Source organism: Empidonax traillii, unplaced genomic scaffold, assembly GCF_003031625.1.
Source record: "Empidonax traillii isolate 1590-97213 ecotype Southwest subspecies unplaced genomic scaffold, ASM303162v1 scaffold363:size828163, whole genome shotgun sequence".
NCBI classification, from domain to species: domain Eukaryota; kingdom Metazoa; phylum Chordata; class Aves; order Passeriformes; family Tyrannidae; genus Empidonax; species Empidonax traillii.
In genome coordinates, this window is record NW_020955556.1 from 684,359 (window position 1) to 700,625 (window position 16,267).

A 16,267-nucleotide genomic window follows, 5' to 3' on the forward strand; every position below is an offset into this window, starting at 1 on the left:
TGATAAATATATTAAGTTCCTGGTGGCACACTTGCAATAAGAAGTCCCACCCCACAGATCTTGCAATCAAGACAGGCAGTTTAAAAAGCTTCACAAAGCAGTGCAGGTCACACACACAAACCTGTGGCAGGATGAAAACTAGGAAAGGTCTCCCAAATACAGCACAGTGCAGACACCACAGTGTCATACTGAGCTTCCCACTACTGGACACAGCACCCATGAGAACAAGACACTTAACAACCAAGGGCACGTGTCTTCACGGTTCCACCATCACCCTGGGGACAGAAAAGGTAACAGCAGCATATAGTCATCTCCAGAACTTGGAAACTTACTCCTTTTTTTTTTTTTTCATATTACATTAATAGAAGTCTTCTAATTCTAAATGCCTTGCTCTTCCTTCCCATTGAAATGGAACAATTTTGGAAAAAGAAATGAGCTGGCAGTGAGTGCCCAGAGCTAAAAAATGACATTAAAATCAATGGCTGTGTGAAGAGTAAGCAAGTCAATCCTTGCTAATCTTCCTTGTCTTGATGGTTCAGATCTCTCTTGTTGTTGTTGGGGGGTTTAGGATGTTTTGTGCTGGGTTTCCTGTTTGTTTGATTTTAACCTTATTCCCAGCTATCAGCTCTGCTTAGCAACTTTATTAACACGTTTGGCATTTCATCTGGAAGGCCAGACTGGTACCCTGTGTGTCACTGTGCCCCCCCAGGGCTCTGCCTCTCCCACACTAAACACAGCCTTGTCACCAGTGTCAGCTCCAGCAGCACCAGCAGCTTTGATGGTTTCTGCTTCCCTTCAGCTCCTGTAAGGCTGCTCTGCTTTCACCCTCGGGGGTCGTGGGAGCTCTGAAGGGTCGTGGTTGCTGTAAAACCACTGCCCAGCCCCTGCAGTGCCTGGGGACAGGGATTTCTGTGCAGCCTTGGCATAAGCTCTGTGCTCACGTGAGAACGTCAGAAACCTGTGGCTGCCACTGATGAAAAGTTCTTTAAGGTAACTAGCCAAGATAAGGGCCTTTGGGCAGCTATAAACCTGGATTTTAGGGATTCGTGGTCCTGATACAGGAATTCAGCTTCTCTGTCTTATTCCTATGCTCTAGCTGAGTATTCTCGAGGGAGTACGAGTACATCTGCAACCTCTGGAAGTTAAAATGTTTAACTCTTTCTGCTTTGAAGACTTGTTTGAAAATCCTGGTTAGATGGCAAATGAAAACTAGCTTGACTAAACCCAGAAATTTGCCATTTCATCTCTTGTGTCCCTCACAAAAGAGTTCAAGGTTTCCAGATGTTTGGACAAGTTTGGCAGATTTCTGACCTGCACAGGGAGTGTTTTGGTAGGTCCTGTGCAGATGTGGATGCAGAAGGGGGGAAATGAAGCAGGAGGGGGCAGAGCTTCCTGTGTTTTTCCTTGCAGGGCTGTCAATCCCACGAATAATCCACTCCAGCTTTCCAGCTGGTTCACCCTTGCAGAGTTCTTATTCTGTGTCACTGAGGGATATTTCAGGAACCATGTCAAACTTGTTAAAAATAACTATCTCCTAGCATTTATTTTTATGAATTTATATTATTTTCTGCAGCAATTACTGGCTGACTCAGTCACTGGCAATGGAAGAAGTGTCATTTTAAGTAACTTAGGCCAAGATTTGAACAAGAATGAGAATATTTGATAATATGTCAACAAGTGAAGGTTGTAGCCTTGTCAGCCATGACATCACAAGTTCTATCATGTCCTGTGCAAACTGTCACAACCTTCAAACAGGGGCTTCAGCAAAAGGAATTCTTATGTCACATAAAGCAATGGGTTGAAGCCAGACTGGAATGAATGGAAAGTTCAGGAGGCTCTTGTTTTCTGGGGTTCTGAATCAATTCAAATATTTAATAAACAAATGAAAGATTTCAGAAAGATTGTAGTGCAGTTTCCTAGGCTCGAGAACCTGACCTGTGACTTAGAGAGACATAAAGATGAAAATTTAATGTACTCTGTTGGCTTTAAGGGTGTGAAAATCCTGGGTGCAGGAATGGTTGGATATGATTAAAAATGCAGGTGTTTAGTTTACTGTAGAATGGGAAATGCTGTCTACAGTTCTAAATGTAGGGTCTGCCTGTACATCAGTTCTTGAACTGGAGCAAATAACTCTATAGTGTAAAACTCTTCTGCAGTTGAAATAATTTCCCAGATGACCCCACTAAACTTCTCGGGTTTTGTTTTTCATTTGAGTGAAATTCTACATTTAATATAAAAGTAAAAATAATATTCATTGTATCAAAGATTTCTTCTCCTTTTGGATGGACAGAAATCCCCCCAGTACATGCAGAAGTTAAATGCACAAACACATGGCTGGATTCAGGGGGGGGTGTAAGCACAGACAGGCAGGGCAGCAGATGAGGGGTCTGCAGAGAGCAGCTGCCACTCACCCTCCCTGCTCCTGGGGGGACTGGGGGAACAGCCACAGCCACCTCAGCAGCGAGGGCAAGTGGCCTGGGAGAGGTGCAGGGACAGGAATGGGAATCAGCCTTTCCCAGAAGTGGAAGGCAGAGGATTCTCTGAATCATGAAATTGCTGTCTCGGAGCCAAGTGTTTCCCCAGAGGTGTTCTGTGCAAGTATGGCATTCACAGCAGTGGAAAAAGCAGTGAGGGGCTGATGGAAAGGAGGTGACAAACAGAACAAGGTGGGCCATTTTTGGCCAGTGCACAGTACCAATTACAGCCCTTCCTTTGGAGCTGTTCGTGTCCAGAAGGACGACAACAGCTACTTATTTCTCCCTGTTAACAGCTGGGCTTTCATCTTCCTCCTGCAAAGGGAGCCATTCTTTTCTCCAGATGGAAGGTTTAATAACTTCTGCCTTACTTGGACACTATAATGTCATCTGGGGTGTTTTCTAAAGCATCCCCTTTGTAAGGCTTTTAAAACCTATTTTTATATTTGTTCTTTGATGTAACTTTTTTTTTTCCACCGAGTTCACAGTACATGAAAGGCAAAAAAAAAAAAAAAATAGGTACAATAATTGCCAGCTGAGAACATCTGACAGGAAATGACAGGTTCTTTCCATTAAAAAACCACAAAGGTTTTTGTATGGATTTATACTAATCTCTTTTAACAAATTGTTCTTATTTTAAAGATTTTGCAGCTAATATGAGTTATATCAGAAAACAGACACTTAGAAAGATCCTTGTCGTTATCATCCCTTTATGAAAAATAATAAAAAAGAGCTTTTTTGTTTCTAAATTTATTTCATTAAAATGTCCAGCTTGATAAATATCCTGTAGAGAAAGTGTCTGTAGTCAAGATAATAGTAACCAACTTCTGTGACAATCACTCCAGATGACAGACAAAAAGTGGAGGATCAGTTGGCAGTGCCCTGGCTAACATTCCCCACAGCTATTATTCACTTTTTCTGTCTGCTTCATCTATTCTTGTTTTCCTGCTTTATATACATTGACTTATTGCACTATATCTCTTGAAGTGTCTTTTTTTTTTCTCAAAATGGTAAAAATCCACACTTGTCCTTGGGTTTGGGCCATCCAAAAATAGTCTTTATAACTTTCCATGTTGCTCTCTTTCAAGCCTCACCTAAAGACTGAATTCATGCTCATAGATCTCATTGTGCCTTAATGTTTATTGCTTCTTTTCATGGTCGAGGAACTGAACTGTGTTATCAACATCTAACTGCAAAAAAAAAAAAAATCTTTAAAAATGTTTGATATCCATTCTTTTCTTAACACTTCCCTTCAGGTTATGGAGGTGTCTTCAAGAGTGCATCAGTACCATAACATGGGGCAGCAGTGGAGCTTTCCTGCTGGGTGTTTCACTTGGAGGTGTTGTGTGTGATGTTTTCCAGCCAGGGCAGCTCCCTGGAAGTCCAGATGTGCTTTTCCAGAATGCTGTGCTTTTATCAGGAATCCATTTGTAGTATTTGAGCAACGTGTACAGTGGTGGCTTTTGTTCCATCCTGGCCATTGGCAGAGAGGAAATGTATATAAATACATGTGTATATATATGTAAACCCAAATCCAGCCTTATGGTTCTCCCTCTCAGAGTCCCATCCTGCTCAGAGGGGGCTCAGCAGGGCCATTGGCAGGAGCTGAGCTGGTAACTCAGCCTGGCACAGCTGAGTCCTGGCTCTGGGATCCTGCTTGGAAGGGCAATTGGAGGGCAAACAAAGAGGGCATGTTGCTGAGAGCAGCAAAACACCTTTGCAGCCACATTTCCAGCATGGGATGGCCCAAGAAAGCCCCACTGGGGGCTGGAGTGGCGTAGGGGGTGAAGGTGGGCACTGCAGGGGACAGAGGTGACAGGTTCTGTGCAGGGGACAGAGGTGACAGTGGTCAGTGCAGGGGACAGGGGTGACAGTGGTCAGTGCAGGACACAGGGGTGACAGTGGTCAGTGCAGGGGACAGGGGTGACAGTGGTCAGTGCAGGACACAGGGGTGACAGTGGTCAGTGCAGGACACAGGGGTGACAGGTTCTGTTTAAGCTCTGAACATTTGATCCCAGCTCCCAGTGTGGGGGTGGTTATCCCTTCCCCATTGCAATGCTGATGTTTTTCTGAGCTTTGGCAGATCTGCAGCAGCCTGTTTGCAGAAATGAAGCTCCAAGAAGAGCCCCTTTCCATCCTAACTGTTCCTGCCCTCCCTGCCCAGTGCCTGCTCCCAGCTGTCTTGCTCTTTGAGAAAGGCCTCAGGCAAGTGAAACCCCAGGAGACAGGGCTGCCCAGGCTGAGGTAGCACTGCCTGTCTAGCTGGCCAAATTAGTCTGTAATAATTACATTCTTAAACTGGTCTGTTTTCATGGTTAATTTGGCTGGCAGAAAATGAAGCAGCTATTTTTACAGCATATATGCACCATATGAATATAATTACTTGGAAGCACTGCAGACTCCAGGATTGAAAGCTTTTTAAAAAAATGTTCTGATGAGCAAGAGCAGCCTGTGCTGTTTGCAGTTGCCTGGGTAACCGAGATCAGACCTTTACCTGCCTCACTCTGGTACCAGCGGAGGAACATACACTAATTCTGATGTTTGGGCTCTACCCTAAAGTATTTTACGGAGATAGGAAAGGTCAAAAAACATCTTTAAGCCTGCCCTTCCTGCATGCATCAGAGACAATCATCAAGCAATTGATCCCTTTCACAGGAGAGCTGGGTATGACTGGAATATAAAGGAGCTGGTTCCCTTTGCTTCTGCATCTCATTGCGAATCGTGTCCTGTGCTGACAGGCACAAGACACCGAGGGTGTCTGCTCTGAGCCCGGCTGGACTCTCAGAGCAGCTCTGGGCACTGCCCAGTTCTCCATCTGTGCAGGAGCCCAGCCCGTGCTGGGCACTCCCAGGCTGGCAGGGCAGACGATGCCAATCTGCTGCCACAGGTTGCTCCCTGCAGGGAACACATTTCCCTGTGCAATTCAATGAGCTGCTCGGCATTTCCACACCACTCTGTCCCAGTAACCTTGGAGACCAAACCCTCCTCCTGCTGCAACAGCAGCGCTGCCAGCAGAGTGCAGTGACTTTGGGCTGATTTACCCGGGGACTTGGGAAAGGGGGGGATTTCAGGGGAAAAGGGCGAGGTGTCGGTATGTGCCAGGTGTGGTAAATAGGAATGCAACACCCCCCCGAGTGCTGAGCTGTGTTATGCTGCATGTGGCTTGCACAAAGACAGGGGAGGGACTGTCCAAAAATCCCCCTCTTGCCAGGGGTGGAAAAGATGGAAAACCATTCTGAGAAATATTAATTTAAATTTTACTTTATCTTGCTGCTAACTTGGCATTTTTGTCTGAAATGAAAATACTAGAGTATTATGAGCTATAAACAAGCTGGTTTTTTTGGTGTGGAAAACTCAAAGAAAATCATTATGCAACAATTATGCCAGAATGGGCTATACTGTTAGAGCTTAATGGTACATCTCCCTGTGCTGACAAGTTAACTGGCTGCCAAACAGACACAGAGGCCCTGAAGTTACTGCTGCTTCTTTCTGCTGCAGGATGTCTCACAGGGGGGTTTCACAGATGAGGACTGAGAATATGAAGTGGATTTTTAAACACTTTCTTTTTTTCAGCAGTGGGAGAAGTGAAGAGAGCCTCAGATTTTTCTTCTAATTCAATCCACAAGATTTAAATCTGCTACTTAAGAAAAAGATCCCTTTTCTCTAAACAAATTAAGAGAACAGTAACTCTGAATCATTCTTATCTGCAGCTTTTCCTAGCTGCTTGATCTGTCATTTAACCTGGCATTTTTGTTAAGTGCCATTTTCCATCTGTATCTGTAAAACTGGGACTGTGTTTTTCAAGTTATTTCAGTCAGAGAGCTTGAGGAAAGTCTTACTGGATAACATGAAAAAAGATCTTCTCTTTTTGCAGGAGGATGAACAGTGTCCATGTATGACATAAATTTACTGAGACACAAGTCTTGGTGTCAGAAAAGCGAATGGGTGTCACTGCTGTCATCTTCCCTGACACACAGGCAAGTGCAAGGGAATCTTTGCTTGAAAGGGCCATTACTGAGCCTTGTGTTACATTTCAGAGCAAAAAAGTTCTGTTCACAAGAGTAGCATGGATGAATGCCCTGATAGATGCCCAGGAAAATGAAGTGGCAGCAGCTCCTGAGATGAACCTGCTGGCAAGTTCACGGTCATTGCTCAGAACCACCTTCTTCCCCTGGTCCTCTGCATCTGGAGAGCTTGGAGACTAAACTGGGAGCACAGGTTTCAGAGAGGAAGCAGGATAAGGTCAGGAAAGCTGCTGTGGCCAAGCTGTGCCTTAGTTTCTCATCTCTGTTCAGTTTTCTGATCTCTGCAGCAAACAGAAGGGAGCGTGTTCTGAATGATCCCTACCATGGCATCAGAAACCCCAGCCCTAGAAACACTGCTGCAAATTCAGCCTCGTGGCTTTACCTTTCTCCTAACCACATTTGGGCTGCTGTCAGATGAATGATGGTGAGGGACTAAGGTAGAACAGATTTCTTCAGAAAATCTTCTTTGGAAAGGTGGCAGATTATCAGGAACTTGCTTGTGACTCCGTCCTGGCTTTGTTGCAAATCTGCCCAGGAGTTCTCAGCAAGAGCCACACATTGCCAAGAATACTTGAAAATAAGGCTTAAATTCCAGTTTCCTGGTGTCCTGAAATGTCTGGCAGTGAGTTCTGCTGCAAGCACACCCTGTGCAGTCAGAGGTGGCCCCGCAGTGCCCTGTGAGCTCTGGGGCTGGCCTGTGACACCAGCAGCTCCTCCCAGCCCATCCACAGTGCCAAGCACACCAAATGCTGCTGCTGTCGTGTGGCAGGCACTGCTGTGGCCTGGGGACTCAGGGAGCTCCTGTCCAGGCAGGTTCACAGTGCCCTAAGCACGATGTGACCTGCAGGGCTCTGGATGGCAGGTGCTAATGCAGTGCTTTGGGAGTTTTCCCTGTCAGTGCCACTAGCAATTTTTTTGTTCAACTGTGTTGCTTGGCTACAAGTCCTCCTTTCCTTTTGAAAGCTCACATAAAAATCTAAACCAACTTTGCTGGCAGTGTTGGCTGCTGAAAGAATATATTGCTTTGCAATCAGGAGCTTGAAAATGAAAATGTCCTATAATGTTTGCCTCCTTGCCACTTAGCCTGTTCAAACCCTTGTGCCACCCTTTAAATAAAACCTAATAATAAACTCCAGCTGCAATAATTGCTGCAGAAAATCACAGGGCATAGCAATCTGTATTTATTCTTTGTCTTTTAGTGGCACAGACACTGTTGGTTTTAGTGGACTTGATAGCAGTTCTTCCAAGTAAACTATGTACCATAACTGCATGATGGCTTCTTCCTCTCCTTAACCATTAACCTGACTTTGCCATCACAGTTTTTAAACATGGGCTGTCTTAAAAAATTAGCTCCTGTCCATCAGGGGTCTGGTGGCAGTGAGGAGGCAAAGGACAGGACACACTGAGATGGCTGTGTCTGTTTGTGCCTGAGCAGCTGGGGCTGTTGAGGAGCAGGGGAAGAGGTTTCTGCCAGGAAATGATGAGATTGTACTGCTGTACTTTGAATAATTTATTCAAGATGCCTGAATGTGGCTGTGGCTCTTGTTTGCTGACAGTCAAGCAACAGCTTTAAACCCCTGAACTATTTATTTGGCACTTACTGGGGCGTGTGAGGTTGGCTTCACTTCTAATTCTCCTCCTTGCTCCCAGTCCTGTAGGACCAGCTCACCCCCATGGTGCAGCTTTGATATCTTGTGCTTTCCAAGCTCCCTTTGGAGCTGCTGCTGTGCCCGAGGGGGACAGAGCTGGGCTGGCTGCATCTCTCACAGGCTTGTCCCATCTGGTTTGGGGTCACCAGTCCTTGTACAGCCCCACAGAACTGGGGGGGAGATGTTGCAATGGGAGATGGGCCCCGTCAGACAGAACTTTCACATATCTCAGGTCGTTTAAATGAAAAATTCACAGTCTTGCTTTTGCTGACCAAGCCTGTTCAGATCATATTCTGATCTGAATATACACTTTCAGGTTGGCTGTGTCCATTAACTGAGCTTTCAATTAAACTCATACTTAAATGTTTAGCAGCCAGTTTCAAAAAGGACTTGGTTTAGTTAAACATACAGAAAATGGTGTCAAAGGAGTTGTATTAAAGACACTGTTGCAGGTAATTTTTAATTGAAAACAAGTGTCACACTTTCCTGAACGTTAATTTTGATTAAAGCCTTGAGTCCACCAAAACTGCTCTGAATCATTCTGCTAAAGCTTAACGACTTTGTGTTGGAAATAATGTGGGTGCTCCACTTCTGGGGCAGCAGCCCTAAAAAATGTAATAAACTGATAATTAAAATTAAGGGCACACTACCCATAACAAACTAGGGACATATTATAATCTGGCTGCAGAAAAGTTTGTCCTTTAGTCTGTACCTCTCTGGAGCACAAGTGGGTTCTGCAATGCAGAGAGAAAAAAGAGGACATGGTTCTTTCTCCTGTCCTTTTTCTACTACCTTGTATAACTTCAAGTGGCTCTAAAAAATAAATACTTAAGTTACTGGAATAAAAGACTGTAGTGTTTAACTGACTCAGTTGACTGAAGCAAGCAGGGCAGTATGAAATTAGGGAGATTTCTATGTTAATTAGTTTAAACTCTGGACATCCATAGTGCTCCAGTAATAGTGGATGGTGTTATTTTTCCCAAGTTTTCCTGATATTTAAGAAGTTGTTATTTATCCTTTGCTGAATATTTACACCTCCAGAGTGTAGGTACTTAATTTAAAGCATTGACCTTGTAGATTTATTTCCCTAGACAGGAAATAATTAGAAGAGACAGGCTCCTTGTATTATCTCAGATAGATTCTTTCAAATCATCCTTTGCAAGACTCTCACCTTTCCTCTTGATTACAGAAAGATTGGAATATGAATACGGCTATTTGGGCTGGGAGTATCTCCCTAGAACTCTCTCAGTCACATAGAAGAACTGGTACCCTTGTCAACCTCTAGTCTGTACGTCTCTGAATTTCTTGAAGAAGTATCTGTGGTGCCTCTGTCCTTGGAGGTTTGCAGGACTTGAGTGGATAAGGCCCTGAGAAACCTCATCTACCTTTGAAGCTGGCCCTGCTCTGGCATGGGGGTCTTGCCAAGTGTAGATTGTTCTGTGCCTCTAAACTTAACAGCTCAGGGCATCACCTCACAAGAGTTTCTTTTCAAGCTCACAATTCAGAACAGGTTTGTCCCCCAGCAGGAAAATGAAGGAGAATCCATAAGTCTTGTAATAGTTTATAAATGATACAACTATTATTCTAATCTTGACAGCAAGAAATGTTCTCCCAGTGTATGACACATTTTCCCTTAGGAATCTCTGGCTTTCACTGTTACTCCTTGAGCTCTACCCATTCCTTGAGAGACAAGGTGCTCAGAAACCAGCAAAAAGCACTTGTGCTTTGGTAAGTCAGAAGAAAGCACAGTTCAGGGTCTGGGGAGGGTTTTACTCACAGTGCTTGGATATCCTGGATGAGCAGAGCATCCCAGAGCACAGCACTGAGCGGGTGCAGTGACCTGGGTGCACTCTGAGGGTGCTGTCCAAGCCACACTGCTGACAGAGGGAGCACAACTGTCCCTTCAGATGCACAGCACAGTGTGCAGAATCCAGTGGATGCAGGAACACAGACTGAGAGCATGTGCCCAGAGGATTGTAGATGGCCTGTTAAGTGCTGAGAACATCGGTTAGTGTGTCTTGTTGAAAAGATCTGATTCAGTTGGCACTCGTTTCCAGCTTGGGCAGCGTGTCTGGAAACAGAAGCTACTGTGAGTCAAAGCAGGGATAGAGAGATGGGAACAGAGAGGGGAAAGTACCCGTGTGCTGGAGCTGTCAGGAAAGTGTGAGGTTCCCCAAGGGCTGGATAAATAAAGGAGCTGTCTGGGTGGGAGCTTTGAAAGAAAGCCAGATGGCTGCAGTTGCTTCAAGAAAATTGATATGCCAAATAACTTTTTAAATCTCTAATGTGTGAAAAAGGTTTGGCCCTTGACTTCAAAGTAACAGAGTGCTTGTCACGCTGCCTGGTACTTTTCTGGCTTGTTTTCTGGCTTTTCTCCTTCCCAGGCAGCGGGGTTTGCTACAGCCATCCTGCAAATAGCTCGTGAGGTACCTGCTGCTTCATCTAAGAGCTGCCTGCCAGCCCTGCCACTGCAAATGGTGGGGCTGTGGTGTTATTTAGGTTGGCAGCAAATGGAGAGTTCGGAGTTGTGTGTATCTGGCTGAATTCCAAATGGATAATTACATTCTGCCCACCTAAAATTCCCCTTCCAGCTTCTGGAAATCGGCTGCTCAAGCCTTTATGATGATGTCTCTCTGCTCTTAATTGGTCACTGCCTTCCACTGCACAGCAACTGCATTTCAGGCTGAGTGAGGTGACCTTGTGTGTACCCTGGTGTCCCCAGCCAAAATTGCAAATCCATGTAAAAATACAGTTTTCCTGAGAGCCTCATCCCAGCTGCCCTCTCCTCAATGATATGTTTCTGGTGCTATGTACTCCTAAAGTAGTTGCCTCTAGTTTACATAGAAATATGAAATTCTTCAAGGTTCTTCTACCATACAGTTACTTTCTGCTGTTTTGGCAATAAGTCCTAGTTACTTTTTTCTTATTTTTTTTTATCATTTTCTCATAATGTGCAAGGCATCACTGGCCTGTATCCTGCATGTTTAAAGTGACCTGAAATTCAGGGATGAGAAGAGATTGTTCCAGAACTGGAGACCCCCTGCAGAAACTTCCACACATCCAGAATGTGCCCCTGATGCTGAGTCACATCATCTCATCTGGGGAGATGAAGCAGCACACAAGCAGGTAGAGCAATATCAGCATAGTCAGTCCTGCAGGAGATTTTGTCAAGCCTGTGGCTGGGCCATCCACATGATGCATGAATCCCATTTCCCCATTTCCAGGGCCGTCTGAAAGCTGATGCTGGGAGTGCTGAAGCTCTGAAGTGGGTAGTGCCAGGTGTGGGTATTGAAGGCTGAAATTATACGTGTTCTCCTATATTTAACTGTAATTAAGCATTCACTTGAGTATCCATTCATCTGGTTTGTGCTTTTTTAGGCTTGCCACCATTCAGTAAACACATCTTTTTAGCTTTATTCCCCACGTAAGGTATAGGCACAGGAGTGATTAAAAATGTTAAGCTGTGCAAGGTTGAGTTCACATTAATCTTGTGGAAAATGTGTTTTGGTGCCATTTCCACCCTGTCTCCTGCAGCCTTCTCTAAAAATGATAAAGAAAAAAAAAGAAGGACTGTTTAGGAGAATATCTTCCTCCCTGGCAAAGAAAAGAAAGAGGAACAAATCCTGTGCAGCACATGGGAGAGCTGCAAACCTGCTCTCAGCTTTTGCAAACAGCACCGTAATGAGGCTCCCACTTGGAGATCTGGAGCAAAAACTGATCTGTGCTGTTCCTGCCAATACACCACCTTCCCTTTCGGTAACCTGGGTAGTGTTAATGCTCTGAGGCTCTGGAAAAACAAACAAGTAGTTGCTTGAGCAATGCACCTCCTAAAGCCTGGCTGAGGGCAGGAGGTTTGGGGTCTCCTGGCTGTACCAGCAGCTCCAGAGGGGCCACTGGACTGGCACTGCAGCCCTTCTGCCAGGCACACTGCCCCCCTGCCTCTGCAGACCCTGACTCTTGTTTGCACAGATGTGCAGTATTATTGTCTGAATTTCTACTCATTTGATTCAAAATTTCTTGCAGTGGAAGGAAAGGGGGAATGATGGACAGACTGGTACCTTACTAGCACATTTCCCTTTGCATCCAGGCTGCAGAGAAACGTGAGGTACAGCAAAATCTACAGGAGGGCTGAGCAGTAAAGCTGGTTTTGTTCACTCCTGTACTCGTTATGAGGAGTCTCTGCCCCTGGCCCCTTTACAGTGCAGTTTAGTTCAAACAACTGACTTTGCTTTAGCAGTGACAAATTCTGGAAGTCCAGGAAAATGCAGTGTCAGAGGAGATGTGAAACCCATGATACATCTACACTTATTTTGGGAAATAACTCTGTTGTAGGTAATATATCCTGAAATATTTTATGGGCACTTAAGACATGCACTTGGCACATGAATTGATTTACCTTCAGTTTGAATGCATTATATTCTTAATTTTTCTTTAGACAAACTGCAAAAGACAGTGGCAGTGCTGCCCCTGGCTCCTGACACAGTTTGCATCAGTCATTTCATACCTGCAAAACACACACAGAATAACCACTCAGTTCCCTCAGGCCTCTCACTCTTCTGCACTCAGGACTGTGCTACAGCTGCTGAGGGATTTAAGAATTTTAAAGAGTGGAGGGTTCAGCTAATTTCCACCAGGGATGGAACAACTGCACTGAAGCCAATTCAGCATCAGGAAAATAGCCATGAGTTTGACCTGCCTGTGGTTCTTGGAATACTTAGGGCACCTGGGAGTTTTAATGCTGGTACTTCAAAGCACACCTGTGCAATGGCAAGTATTGTCACCCTGCTACAGACAGGGAAAATTACCCAGCAGGAAAGGAACTGTGGATGTTACACTGCCATTCACAACTGGGGTCTGTGTTCTGGTCTAGCACTCCCACCCTGTTGTCACTTAATTATAGCCCACTCTGCCTTAGGTTTCATTCAGCTTTCAGGTTATGTTCAGATTTGTTTTGTTTTGTTTCTTCTCTTTCTTTGTCCTGCTGCCCTCCTCAGGGCCCTTGGAGGTGTTCTTGAGCAGGGGAAGAGGTGTTGATGCTCAACCTCCCACGTTACTTCTCTGTTCTCTGGGAGTGTATTTCTGCCACAGGCAGTCTGCTCACCAGATTATGTGATTTAATATTTTGGAGGCCCCGTAATAATGAGGTAAAGTAGAACTGGCCAACATGGTGCATCTTCCATTTCAACCAGTAGGTGAAGCTGAACATTTATTGGACAGAATTACTGCCTTCCTGCCATTAATAAAACGAAAGGTTTTGGGTAGTGCTCACAGTTATTCCTCCCTGGGAATTTACGAGGGCATTCGGGGAGAGCTGTTTTTCTTCCTCTGGTTCCCTTGCCTCGCAGTGAGTGATGGTTGTGCCTGTGAGGCGAGCACAGAGCAAACAGTTCATAACTGTAACTGTCTCCAGGAGAGCTCTGCTGGGCAGCAAAGTGCTCTAATGGAGCAGCAGGCAGGGTGGGCAGGCTGTAAAATAAATGCATTGCTACTTAAAGACTTGTCTGCACTCGGTTTATACCTCACTTGTGTCTGATACAGGAAATATTTTCAGTAGAGGTATCTCTGAGCTTTTTCTCAGGCAGTTCTGCTCATCTTTAATGTGCCCTGTCAGTCACCTGCTGCCTCTGTGCCTGTCCTGGGAGCCTCTGCAGTGCTGCCTAGTGAAAAAACCCAAAATCTGGGCTGTGAACTAGGAAATTTATAAAAGATGTGTCTAATTCTACTTCTGCTCTTGCATACTGCATAAAGGGAAAGATTCTTACTACTTTTTGTGTCTTACACTGTGTCAGAGAGGAAGCTTTAGTTTCTGTCATTCAAAAAGGGCACCTTCTAGGTCCATTAACCAAAAAAGGAAAGATTTTTAAAAATTTGTGTTCCTAATCCAAGTCAGTAGAAGAGTGGGTTTGGTTTTTTTTAATTAAAATCTGTAAAATATTTCCCTAAGGGCAATGAGATAAATATACTGTTTGCACTAAAACATTCATTTCCAATAAATGGCACTGACCTACTTTAATGCTGTTACATGTGTAATTGGGGCAAACTAATGTGTAATCTTTCTTTAAAAATGGGAGTGGCCTGCAAAACTGTAAATATAGGATAAATATATAGGAGATAGAGCCCCAAATCCACAGGGTCTGCCTGTTGTTTGCTTTAAAGTATTGTGCTCTTAAAATTATGGCTGGGAATTTGCGGGGCTCTGGGATTTGTGCAGTGCTCAGCTGATGTGGGTTAACCCAGCACAGTCTGCACAGTTCTACATTTTTACAGGCAATAGTTCAGTGTGGAATCCTGTTGGGATGGAGTGCAAGGCTGGGACAGTGGTTCCTGGCTTTGTCCATGTTGTGACACCAACAGCCACTTTTCTATTTGCAAGATGGGTGGTTCCTTTACATCATCAAATCTTTACAATGACCGCCTGGTTAATGATGGCAAAACAGACAGAGGCCTTTAAAATAAGTAGTAAACTATTTCTTATAATGCCCTTTTGTTGATTAGAGCCAGAATCATTTGATGTGGAATCATGTAATATTTGAACACTCTGCCTGTTTATTGCCACTGTCACTGCTTACCAGCTCAGTTGTGTTCTGGGTGATAAGTTAGGGTTGTACAAACTCCTTGGCATCCCTCTCCACTAAAAAACCACTAAAATGCATTTTCTTTGGTAATCTCAGCAGGTGTGCTGCTGTTCTTTGGTGACCATCCATGTACAGCACACCCTGTGAGAGACCTCGAGAACAGCCTCGTGTTGTACCACTGAGCTCAAGAACCATCACCAGTGATGGTGATCTTTGCTTGTCAGGAAAAGGTGGAACTTTCCATATGGTAGGTTTGAAGTTAGCTTTGTTTCTTTCAGATTTCTGTAGGAAATCAGCCTGAATGTGTCTGTATTTGCTATATAACTGTCTTTTATGAAATTATGGAACATATATTTTAGAAGAGACCCCAGCTTTATTTCTTGGTGTTATAAAATCAAAAATTCCATGAAGCACATACTTACTATTGGAAGAATTTGATAAAAGTATTGGCAAGTGTTAGTAGGAAATCAGGTAGTGCAGTGTCATGCCCCAGACAGCTACAAAACCAGGAACACTGCCACTTCAGTTTTCAAACCAGCTCCCTTTTCTCCTAGCAGGGGAAGTTCAGCTCCTGGGTGACGATGGCACAATTGGCTCTCGTGAACAAGGTGCTCAGAGTGCCTTTCATGCTGCTGTTCCCTGGAAAAGGGGCTCAGATCTTACAGATTCCTTACCCTGTTGTGTAATGCAAGATTGACCACCGTGACCTGTGGGTTTTGTCCAAGGGGAATCTGCTGCTGCAAACAGTTCCTTCTGTAGGATGCACGTGCCACAGTAACAAACCGTGTCCTGAGGCGCTGCAGTGCAGTGAGGAGTGAAAAGATGCTGTACAGATACAGAAATAGATGGTTTTGCCGAAAGACTTTGTCTTCTGCTGCCAAGAAAAGCTGTAAAATTGCGGTGCAGGAGCCTCGGGGTTAGCCTGGTGCAACAGTGACTGCAGATTGCCTGCTGTGTTTAACCTTCACCCACTCGGGCAGCGTCATCACTTCAGGTTCTTACGGGGAGCCCGCAAATGTTGCACCTTCATTTACGGGATGTAACTCCACACCCCTGGTATTTATAACTTCACTGTGTGCTGAGGGATGATGAGGGACAGCAGGAGCAGCAGTAAATAAGAAATAGAAAAGAAGAAGGAACACAATTGAAGGGTTTGAATCTGTCTCTGAATTTAAAGGAAGCTCCATTGTTTCCAGCAGGTCAGCTGGGCTTACATAAGATAACTAACAAATGAGTGAAATTCCAGGAAGTTAGACTGACAACTTCCCAGGCTCATAATATTGCCTGCTGAAAGCAGAGCTGTTAAACAATTACAGTTTCCATCATCCACTTCAGGGTTAGAGCCCAGCCCAGCTCAGTTAATAGCTGGAGATGACTGACTCAAGTGCCCCAGTACCAGCAGGTTGTAATCAACTTCAGTGTGAAGACATAAATTTACAATCAGGTGCTTTTAAAAGCAAAAACGTCAGCTTGCAGTCACTCTAGTAACACTCCAGTAGGCTGCTCTGACAGGAACACCACCCTGGGAAGCAGGAGTAGAGAAA